A 10,367-nucleotide genomic window follows, 5' to 3' on the forward strand; every position below is an offset into this window, starting at 1 on the left:
GCTGCGGTGTCCGAGTGGTTAAGGAGATGGACTTGAAATCCATTGGGTTCTACCCGCACAGGTTCGAATCCTGTCCGCAGCGAGATTTGTTTTTTGTTTTGTTTCAGGTTTTTTTAAATAATAATATTTTTGAAGAGAATAAAATAAAAAAGAAAAAATCTAGAAACTTAAGCCAATATTAATAGGTTTTAGTAGGGAGCAGGGATGGTCTGTGTGACGAATTTTTAGGTTTTCGAATGTCAAAAAGGTGTAAACGCCGAAAACGTCATATACCTGTATAAAATGTAATAAACGTAGTAAACGTCATTTATATCAATATTATCAGCATATACAGTTATTTTCAAGAATATATATTATTTTTACATATATCTGACTATTCCTTATTAGAACTGATAAAAATTTCTAAATGTTTTTGAGAAGAAAATTTTGAAATTTTATATGAATTTGAGTAAAGCATGCGTAATTCCCAAATTGATTAATGGAAATAGCTATTTTGTCAAAAATACATACGTTTCTGACGTATGTATTATACGTCGGAAATGTATGTCATTTACGTCACTGTTTCTGACAGGCCATCTCTGGTAGGGAGGATGGGAATACATTTGGATTCAAAAATGCCAAATATTGGGGGTACCTTTATATGGGGCAACCCTAAAACTTGAAGGAACACTATACAATAGCAACTCAAAGTATCAAATTACAGTCCATTCGCTTAAAAAAATGTTTAAAATACCGAAAATAGTGGGGAACTTAAATATGTGCAGAACTTGACCTAAATTGTTAATTTTCTGCAGACGACAAAATATCGAATAAATAAGAGGTACCGCTTTAAGGGGGCAACCACGAAACATGAACCAATATTGATAATTGCCGGTAGATTGAAAATTGTGCTTAAACTTTCATAAATACCGAAATTTGGGAGGAATCGTTATTAGGGGGTTATCCTAAGGTGTGAACCAATATTGATAATTATACCCCCAACCACAATGTGGCACAGGGTATTATGTATTTGTGCATATGTTTGAAACAGGGCAAAGGAAACGAGACAGAAACAGTTCATTTTGAGAAAATGCACAGAATCACTTTCTATGTTGATTTATGCATGTCAGTCTGTCTGTCACTCCGCCCACGTATTCTTGTGAACGAAGTACAGATCGCATTTATTATTCGACGTGAATGAAATTTGGCACAAGTAACTCATTTGGCCCAAGGACGAACCCTATTGAAATTTCAAGAAAATCGTTTCAGATTTTGATATAGCTCCTATATACAGTGGTGGTCACAGAATTAAAACATTTACTGTTGTTAAAAATTTTTTGATCAGCCCTCGATTCGTTTGAAGTATTTTTGAAAATTTTTTAATTCAGAACACTTCGATATACTGCACTTTAGAGATTTAGTGTGCAAATAGAAAATTATTGCATGAAATTTTTCCATAAATAACGGTTTTTATGAAAATACATCGACATTGAAGTGGCCATATAATTAAAACATTGTGTGATTTTTTACTTTACTGCATTTTTTTGAAAATATTTTTACAAAAACTCTTTAATTTAGTTGAATTATGTTCGAGTAGTACAGAATATATTTTATCAAAAAATATATTAGTCACAACAGAACGAACAGAGATTAACGCCTATGTTGACGAGAAAAGGTTTCTAGCACACAGCAGCATGGTTGATGTTCAACAAAAGTCTTCAAATATTTGTCAAACTGTAAAATTTTTCCATCCTTGTTACTAAAATAGATTAAGTGGAAGTTATTCTCTTAATAAAATATTATTTTGGAAAAATATTGTCATGTTCAATAGATTTTAAGGGTCAAGAGTTGACAATCAACCATGCTGCTGTGTGCAAGAAACCTTTACTCGTCAACATAGGCGTTGATCTATGTTCGTGTTCTGTTGGGACTGATATATTTTTTGATAAAATATATTCTGTACTACTCGAACAATCGATTTGATACAAGAAATACCGATATCAATCGATATTTTCTCACATACTGCAAAAATATTCCGGTCTTCTTTAGTAAAGGCTATTGAAATTGAATCGCGCTTTTAGGTTAATTCCCATTTTTTTGAGTTTTTATTTCAAATATTTATTTATTTTGAGATTTATTTATTGTTTTTTACTAATTCTAGCAATTTATTGTGCATTCGGACTTTTATTTTCTATAATAAGGGTGTTTTCTGAATGTTAGGTGTACTGTACACATTTTTGGCAATTTTGATCGATTTTACAGATTTTTTTCAGATATTTTTATCTGTAAATGATTCTATCAGTGCTTAATTCACATAATTCAACTAAAGAGCTTTTGTAAAAATATTTTCAAAAAAATGCAGTAAAGTAAAAAATCACACAATGTTTTAATTATGTGGCCACTTCATAAAAATCGTTATTTATGGAAAAATTGCATGTAATAATTTTCTATTTTCACACTAAATCTCTTAAGTGCAGTATATCGAAGTGTTCTGAATTAAAACATTTTCAAAAATACTTCAAACGAATCGAGGGCTGATCAAAAAATTTTTACAACAGTAAATGTTTTAATTCTGTGACCACCACTGTATATTTTCGTCCGATTGTATCTAAATAATGCATCAAACGTCCAGTTTGTTGTTCTATTGAGACACAATTTTGCACAGCGTGCTGCCTTAAGTCTAGTTTGATGTATTTACAGTTTTGTTAAAATCGGTTCAGACTTAGATATAGCTCCCATCCGAATTTATGTAAATAGTGTACAACGCTGTTAATATTTGTCCGATTGAAAAAAAAAATTTTGCACAGAGGACTTAATTAGGTACAGATTGATGTAGGCGAAGTTTTGTTGAAATCGGTTCAGATTTAGACATAGCTCCCATATATATGGTCTTCCGATTTAATGTAAATAGTGCACCATACTGGCAATGCTTGTCCGATTGAGACACAGCCTGTTTAAATTACTGCCGGTTGGCGTCCGCGAAATTTTGTTGAAATCGGTTCAAATTTAGATATAGCTCACATAAATAGTTTCGTCCGATTTTATATAAATGGAGCACCATACTACCAATATTTGAATTAGGTGCAGATTGATGTATGCGATGTTTTGTTGGAATCAGTTAAGATTCAGGTATAGCTCCCACATATAATTTCGTCCGATTTTATATAAATGGAGCACCATATTGTCAATGTTTTCCGATTGAGACAAATTTTGATATAGGCGCACTGTGCTGCAGCATATCAAATGGTGGATGCCACGGTTGCTCAGTTAGGTCCAGATTTACATATAGCTACCATACATAATTTTGTTCGATTTCATACCAATGGTACACCAAAGAATCGAAGTCTATTCGATTGTATAAATGGTATGTGTATAGTTTTTTTTAATTTGTTCAAATGTCTATGTAGATCACACATTTAATTGCGCCTGATTCCATTCCAATGGTCCTAGATGCTATGTCTGTTCAATCTACAGGATATTGTATATATAATATTAGCGAAGTGGTGAAGGGTATCATGTTTAGGCGAGGGACTTGCTCAACTCCTCGCCGTGGTGTGTGGGGGTCAAGGAATTAACTCAATGGAGCGGAGTGAAGCGACAACGAGAGCTCCCAAGCAGTTAATGGTGTAAATGCAAAGAAAAAGAAGAAGAAGCAAAGAAATAAAACACACAAAGTTTGGTTAGTAAGCAAGGTTCACGTAGATCGCAGAGGATCTCAGTGTCGCAGAGGGTCGTTGGGATCTTAATGATCTTCGTATTGGTACAGCTACAACTACATATACATATTCCAGTGAGAGAGTGTCAAGCAAGGGGAGCAAACCAACAACAACCGTTGCCCTTTGGTATATACCCTCGTGCAGAGGCAATACCCGAGCTGTCAATCAGCAACCGTGATCGACTGTGCTCAGAAAGTTATAGGCCAATGTATCAAACTTAAACAGGTATCAGGTGCTCCAAAAGACGTTATTAAGATTGCACCTTCTGACAAATAATGTGTCCATGCAGATCCAACAAAAGTTTTTCGAAGCAAATGTTCTCCAGTTTTTTTTTTTGCCAATGATGTCATGCGGCGTCTGTTCTGCTAAAGCAACGTGGAACGGTTAGCTCTGTGTGGTATGCTACAAAGAGTATATAACCTCATTAGCCATAAGGCTGAATGTATCAGTGGACACAGTTAGGTTATATGAAAACATCTATGGTAACGGAAGTTGGATTTTTTTCGAATTTATTTATCCCATGAATTCAGTTCCAACCTGTGCTCAAAACTTTCCAGCCTTCACCTAATGACAGAGATTGTAATAACCTCTTTGTAATGATTGGCTGCTAGGCGCAACCTTAGCTCTCACCACAATTTGATTTTCTCCATTATTTGTTTGTTTTGACAAGTTCATATTGCAGAACAATTACATGTCCTTAACTATTCGTGGGAAAATACACGAAAACATAAAGCTTCTTATTTCTTTTTAGTGACAACATAAAAATCCACTCATCTTTTTTATTTTTTCAATTTACTCCAGAGAACACAATTTGTTTAATAGACAATGATTTGGTAAAATTTTAAAAACGAAAAAAAAAACTTTTGCTTATCTCTCGCTTAAAATCGGAGACAGATCGACCACCCAATCTAAGAACGCCGCCAGTCGTAGAACAACCATAGTTTTTGAATATCATCAAGCAATGCATGGATGGCAGGCATAACATGATCGTAATCAGTGAAGTCAGAACAAGTACAACTGCTTGAAGAACAAATAGTTATGTTTAATCTTAAAATCGAATAGAATCGGCTAAATGGATGACTGGCCGATTGGCTGGCAGGCTGGCTGGCTGTTAAATAAAGAATTGATCAAAAGAATAAATCGAAAATTGCGGCCGACAGAGTTACAATTAATTGAACACCAATACAAATTAATTGCGCGTAGACTAAAGACCCAACAACAACAAGCAACAGGAGAAAACTAGAGGAGAGGCAACTAGTCAAAAAGACAAAAAGAAGAAGAAGTAGAAGATGGGGAAATCCAAAAAACCCCATTGCCCATGTGATCAGTGCTACCGATCTGCTTTTGGTTGTTCTCCCCACTCCCAGCCCATTGGCAACATTTTAAGGCGGCTCGCATCAAAGGACGTTGTTAAAGTCATTTCGAACATCGACTAAAACAGTGGCCAAACCAGACGCCATGACATATTGTTCACATGCCAATTGTTTAGTACCACACAAGAAAAAAAAAACGAACTTCTTCAGAACAACAGCAGAGAGTGTATGTTTGCAACAGTGTATACTGTGGATCAGTAGTAGCAACACCATTACCGCCTACTCCTCCTCCTCCTGTTCTGCCACCATTACCTGTTCGTAGGTTGCCCCATTTGCAGTTGTGGAGGGAAAATTATTTTGTTGGGTGGCTTTGTAGCTGAAACGTTGTTGTTGTCGGAGTTGTTGCCCCGTTGCAGTTAATACTTCACTTCATTGAAGTATTGTTGCGTTTTATTTCAATTTACTAATTAACGTCAGGTTGTTTGCTACAACTTACAATTGCCAAACATGTTGCATGCAACATTACCAAAAATAATACTTACCGGTAGCAACATCAGTGACAACATCAGCAATTGTACTTGAAAATGTGGAACAAAGGAAACAGTGGTGTTAAGGAGCCGAGACAATTAAACTAGTTGGGATAGTACTACCAAACACATGATATTTAAGTCTCCATGGACTGGGCTTTGAGCATTCGTGATGTACCATTAACATGAAATCGGAGGAAATTATATACATATCTACATCTGAACCGATTCTAATCAATAAATTTCATTTCAATTTTTGTGTTAACTGTGACCTGCGAATTTGTTTATATTTGGACAGACAGATGGACACGAATATATCGATCGAAAAAAGAGATTCTAAGTTCATCCTATAAATTAACAACGGACGAAAATATATATGGGAGCTAAATCTAAATCCAAACTGATTTTTACAAAACATGACACACATTAGGCCTCAAAATTGGTGAACCATTTATCCAACGGATGAAAATATATATGGTAGCTAAATCTATATTAAAGAGTTTTTAGTGCGGAGATGTGGTGATACCGTTATGAGAACCCAAAATATCAAATTACAGCCAATTCGATCGGTTACAGTTCAATGAAGACTATACTGAAATTTGGGTCAATATTAAGAATTTATTCAAGTAGAACCAAAACTATCAAATAACAGCCAGTTCGTTTGGAAAACATGTCTAAAATCCCCAAAATACCGTATACTAAGGAGTTACGTTATATGGTGGCTACCCTGAAACTTGGATCAATATTAATCATCACACTGTGGTACAGGGTGTTATGTCTTTTTGCATATGTTTGTAACAGACAAAAGGAAACGATATAGACCTATGGTTACATTTGAGAATATGCATAGAAATTCTTTCTGAGTCGATTTATGCATATCCGACCATGTATTTTTCTGAACAAAGTACAGGTCGCAAATTATGATCCGATTTGTATGTAATTCAGCACATATCACTTAATTGGCCCAAGGATGAACCTATTGAAATTGAAGCAAATTGGTTCAGATTCAGATATAGCTCCCATATATAGTTTCGTCCGATTTCATGTAAATGGTTCAACAAACCCCTAATATTAGTCCGATTGAGACAACATTTTGCACAGTGTACTGGCTTAGATCCAGATTAATGTATGTCAAGTTTTGATGAAACGGGTTCGATTTAGATATAGCTCATATATATATATATATATATATATAGTTTCGACCGATTTCATGTCGAATCGAACATTTTGCACAGAGTACTGACTTAGATCCAGATTAATGTATGTCAAGTTTTGATGAAACCGGTTCAGATTTAGATATAGCTCATATATGACCGATTTCATGTAAATGGTGCACCAAACTCCCAATATTTGTCCGATTGAGACAAAATTTTGCAGAGAGTACTGAACTAGGTTCAGTTTGATGTATGCGAAGTTTTGTTGAAATCGATGCAGATCCCATATATAGTTTCTTCCGATTTTATGTAAATAAAGCACCCTACTGCCAATATTGGTCCGATTGAGACAAAATTTTACACAGAGTACTGAATTATGTCCAGATTGATGTTGGAATTGTTTCAGATTTAGATATACCTCCCATATATAGTTTCATCCGATTCTATGTAAATGGAGCACCAAAAATTCAAATTTAGGCCGATTGGCACAAAATTTTGCACAGGCTACTGAATTAGGTTCAAATTTATGTATGCGAAGGTTGACATCCGTATTGAAATTACTGCTGGTTGACGTCCGCGAAATTTTCAGATTTAGATATAGCTCCCATATATATATATTTGTCCGATTTTATGTAAATAGAGCACAATACTGCCAATATTTTCCCGATTGAGACCAAATTTTGCGCAGCGTACCGAAATTACTGCAGTTTGAGGTCTGGCAAATTTTGATGAACTCGGTTCAGATTTTAGCAGCGGGTATGGAATTAAGTCTAGAATGCTTATTGTTAAGTTTGAAATCGGTTTAGATTGAAATGCGGCTTACATATATACTTTCCGTTTTATTTTCCTCATATAATTTTGTCCGGTTTTATGCTTATGGTGCAAATGGAAATACTGCCTAGCGTATTGGATTGGAGGTTTCACTTTTAGATATAGTTTCCATATATATTTTTATCCAATTTCATCTATATGATGTACCAAATCGAGCCTAGAATGACATGTATTGGATTTTGTGTCGAGATAAATTTTGGATAGCGCACCATGCTGCAGCATGTCAAATTTATGTATAGATCTAATTCATATTTTGCTCGATGATTGACATTTAAGTACCGTTATATGGGGACTACACAAAAACGTGGACCTATTTATCCCATTTGCATTAACAATGCCTGTGCAAAATTCAGAGCCCTATCTTAAATATTGCAATGTGTATCGTGATTCCAACAGACAGACGGATATTCGTAAATCGACATAGAATTATATTCTAATCAAGAATATATATACTTGATATTCGGAGCCCGGTGTCCGGTGAATATTTCGAGGTATTGCAAACGGAATGACAAAATGTAATATACAATCCGCTTTATGGTGCATATGGCGAAATGGTGAGGAACATTCTGTAATAACCAAACATGCCCAAAAGCTTCAAAATACCGAATATTGGTGGATACCGTTATATGGAGCCTACCCTAAAAATTGGACCGATGTATGTCATTGTTCGCAATTTTTTTTACAAACCACAGTGCTGTTAACTACAGCTGGGTGGTTAAGTTAATTCTGAAACTCCCCTTTTGCCGTTTCACATGTAAATTTGTATTCGATGAACGATCATGGATTAAAAAAATTTAGTTCTTGCCACTTGCCATCTTAAAGATGCCACAAATGAGGAAAATTTTGTTTAACTTCGACCAACTGTTTTTGGCTATCGATCGTTGTTTAATGTCTACCGTTTTGTGTCTTAGAAGACATGATTGTTGGTCGGTTCGTTCGTTCGGTCATTCGTTCATGCTAAACGATGGCCAAGAATAGCCATTGATCATTTTCTAGCTACCACACCGATGTATATTGCGCGTGCGTATGTCCCAGTGTGGGGTGTGTGTGTGTGTGGTAATCCAGTGTTCGGACAGAAGACATGACAGTTGAAACAAGTGTGTTCCTGTTATGTGAAACAGAGGACGGAGGCGATCTAAAATGTGAAAAAGCGCCACATTTTGCTGTTTCTCAAATGATACCAACAACAAATGGGGAGCAGACAAACATTTCTAGCGGACCTTTACTTTTATATAGACACACACATACACATACATACATGACTAGGTGACAGTTGTGCTTTTTCCATTTTCTTTTCTTTTGGTGTTATTGACATTGTCATGTGCGTGTGTTGCAAGTTGTAAGCAATTTGGTGAAAAAAAAAATTGTTAGAAAACTACAGTTAACTTGATGTGAAAACAGTAAAGGAGAGGTACAGTGGGGAAATTGTTGGAAAATACAACCATACTGAAAGTGTTGAAGATCGGTCTAGACTTTGATACAATTTCATATTTATATTTTAAACAGTTTTCAGAAAAAAATGCCGTTGAAATTCGCACAAAAGACCGTTTTAGGTATATAATGGCGTGGATCATGTTTAGTCGTATCGATTGATGGAGAGAAATAAACACAAAAGATCGTCGCTATTCAAAAGTCCTTTGCAGATAAGGCCTTCGAAGATGGGCAATTCAAACGAATGTTGCTCGTGGAAGTAGCACACCGAAAAAATCTTCACCTCTTTCCTTGGCAATAATGGTCATGTGACATTTGCTCTGCTTGTTTTTTGTTTAAGTAGTGCTTGGACGGAGACATAGGGCCAGGCTTAGGTGGTTTTCTGTCGGGATTCTGCTTGTGATGAGTATCCCACTAGTTTTATTTATTTATTTATTTTTTTGTATTGGAATACCAGCCCGAACTTGGTGTCCAACAAATCTGGACACCAAGATTTAACCTGACAATAGATGGTGTCCCTGGGGACCATCGTGGTTTCTTGCCCATTACGGAGGAGATTTTGCCCAGTATGCAAGATTTCAAAAACCTTCTGGCTGCAGTTTCATAGTAAAAGGGAGATTTAAATCGTGGTGGGCATCATAGCACGTCATTGCAGGATCATTTTCAAATGGACATTAACGGAGAGGATTATTGCCGTCTAAGTGAGGATGAGGAAGACCTGGAAACAATTGAACACATACTACGTAGGTGTCCAACGCTGAGTAGCAGAGCACACAAACAATTTGGCAAATATGAAATGGATAATCTAGCATTCCGAAATATTCTGACATGGCTAAAATAACAAAATTTTTACACTCATTAAACTTCCTCCATATCTCCTGTTTCCACTTTTCTTTACTGTTTTCTTTTCAGATACCCATCAACTTCGATGGGAAAGTAGGACAAAACATAAAAATACCGATAATGGTCGGGAACTAAGGACTAAGTTAGCATCAAACAAACGAATATCAAATTGAAATTACTTCGATGGGAAAACTTTCTAATACCTTAAAAATACCTAAAATAGGGCGAGATATCGAAATTTTATTTCAAAATAGATTTTGGCCCTCCATGAACCCTGAATACAATTTCACAGCCACTTCACAATTCCGGGACAGAACATGCGCCAATACCGAAAATATTCTGCATAAATGTTTAACCCTCCAATAAAGCGGAATGCAACACTACAGTCTCGTATGTCCAGGCACAGTTGTGGAAGCACACAGACGACGGGACCGTCCACATCGACGTAGAATTGTACTCAGATTTTTATACCCTACACAACTATGTTGCCAGGGTATTATAGCTTTGTGCAGCCCCAAGAGTTTGTAACGCTGCGAAATATTGGTCCTAGACCACCTTTAGTGAGTCGATCTA

At 35.9% G+C, this 10,367-nt stretch overlaps 1 non-coding gene across 1 annotated transcript; it reads left to right on the plus strand.

Moving 5' to 3' along the window:
* Trnas-uga (transfer RNA serine (anticodon UGA)) lies at positions 1-82 on the plus strand. Its single transcript has one exon. It is a non-coding gene; the product is annotated as a tRNA-Ser (tRNA).
* Positions 83-10,367: the final 10,285 nt, after the last annotated feature.

This window comes from Musca vetustissima, unplaced genomic scaffold (assembly GCF_032173495.1).
Source record: "Musca vetustissima isolate MV318-11 ecotype Yass unplaced genomic scaffold, APGP_CSIRO_Mvet_v1 utg5799, whole genome shotgun sequence".
Classification (NCBI taxonomy): Eukaryota; Metazoa; Arthropoda; class Insecta; order Diptera; family Muscidae; genus Musca; species Musca vetustissima.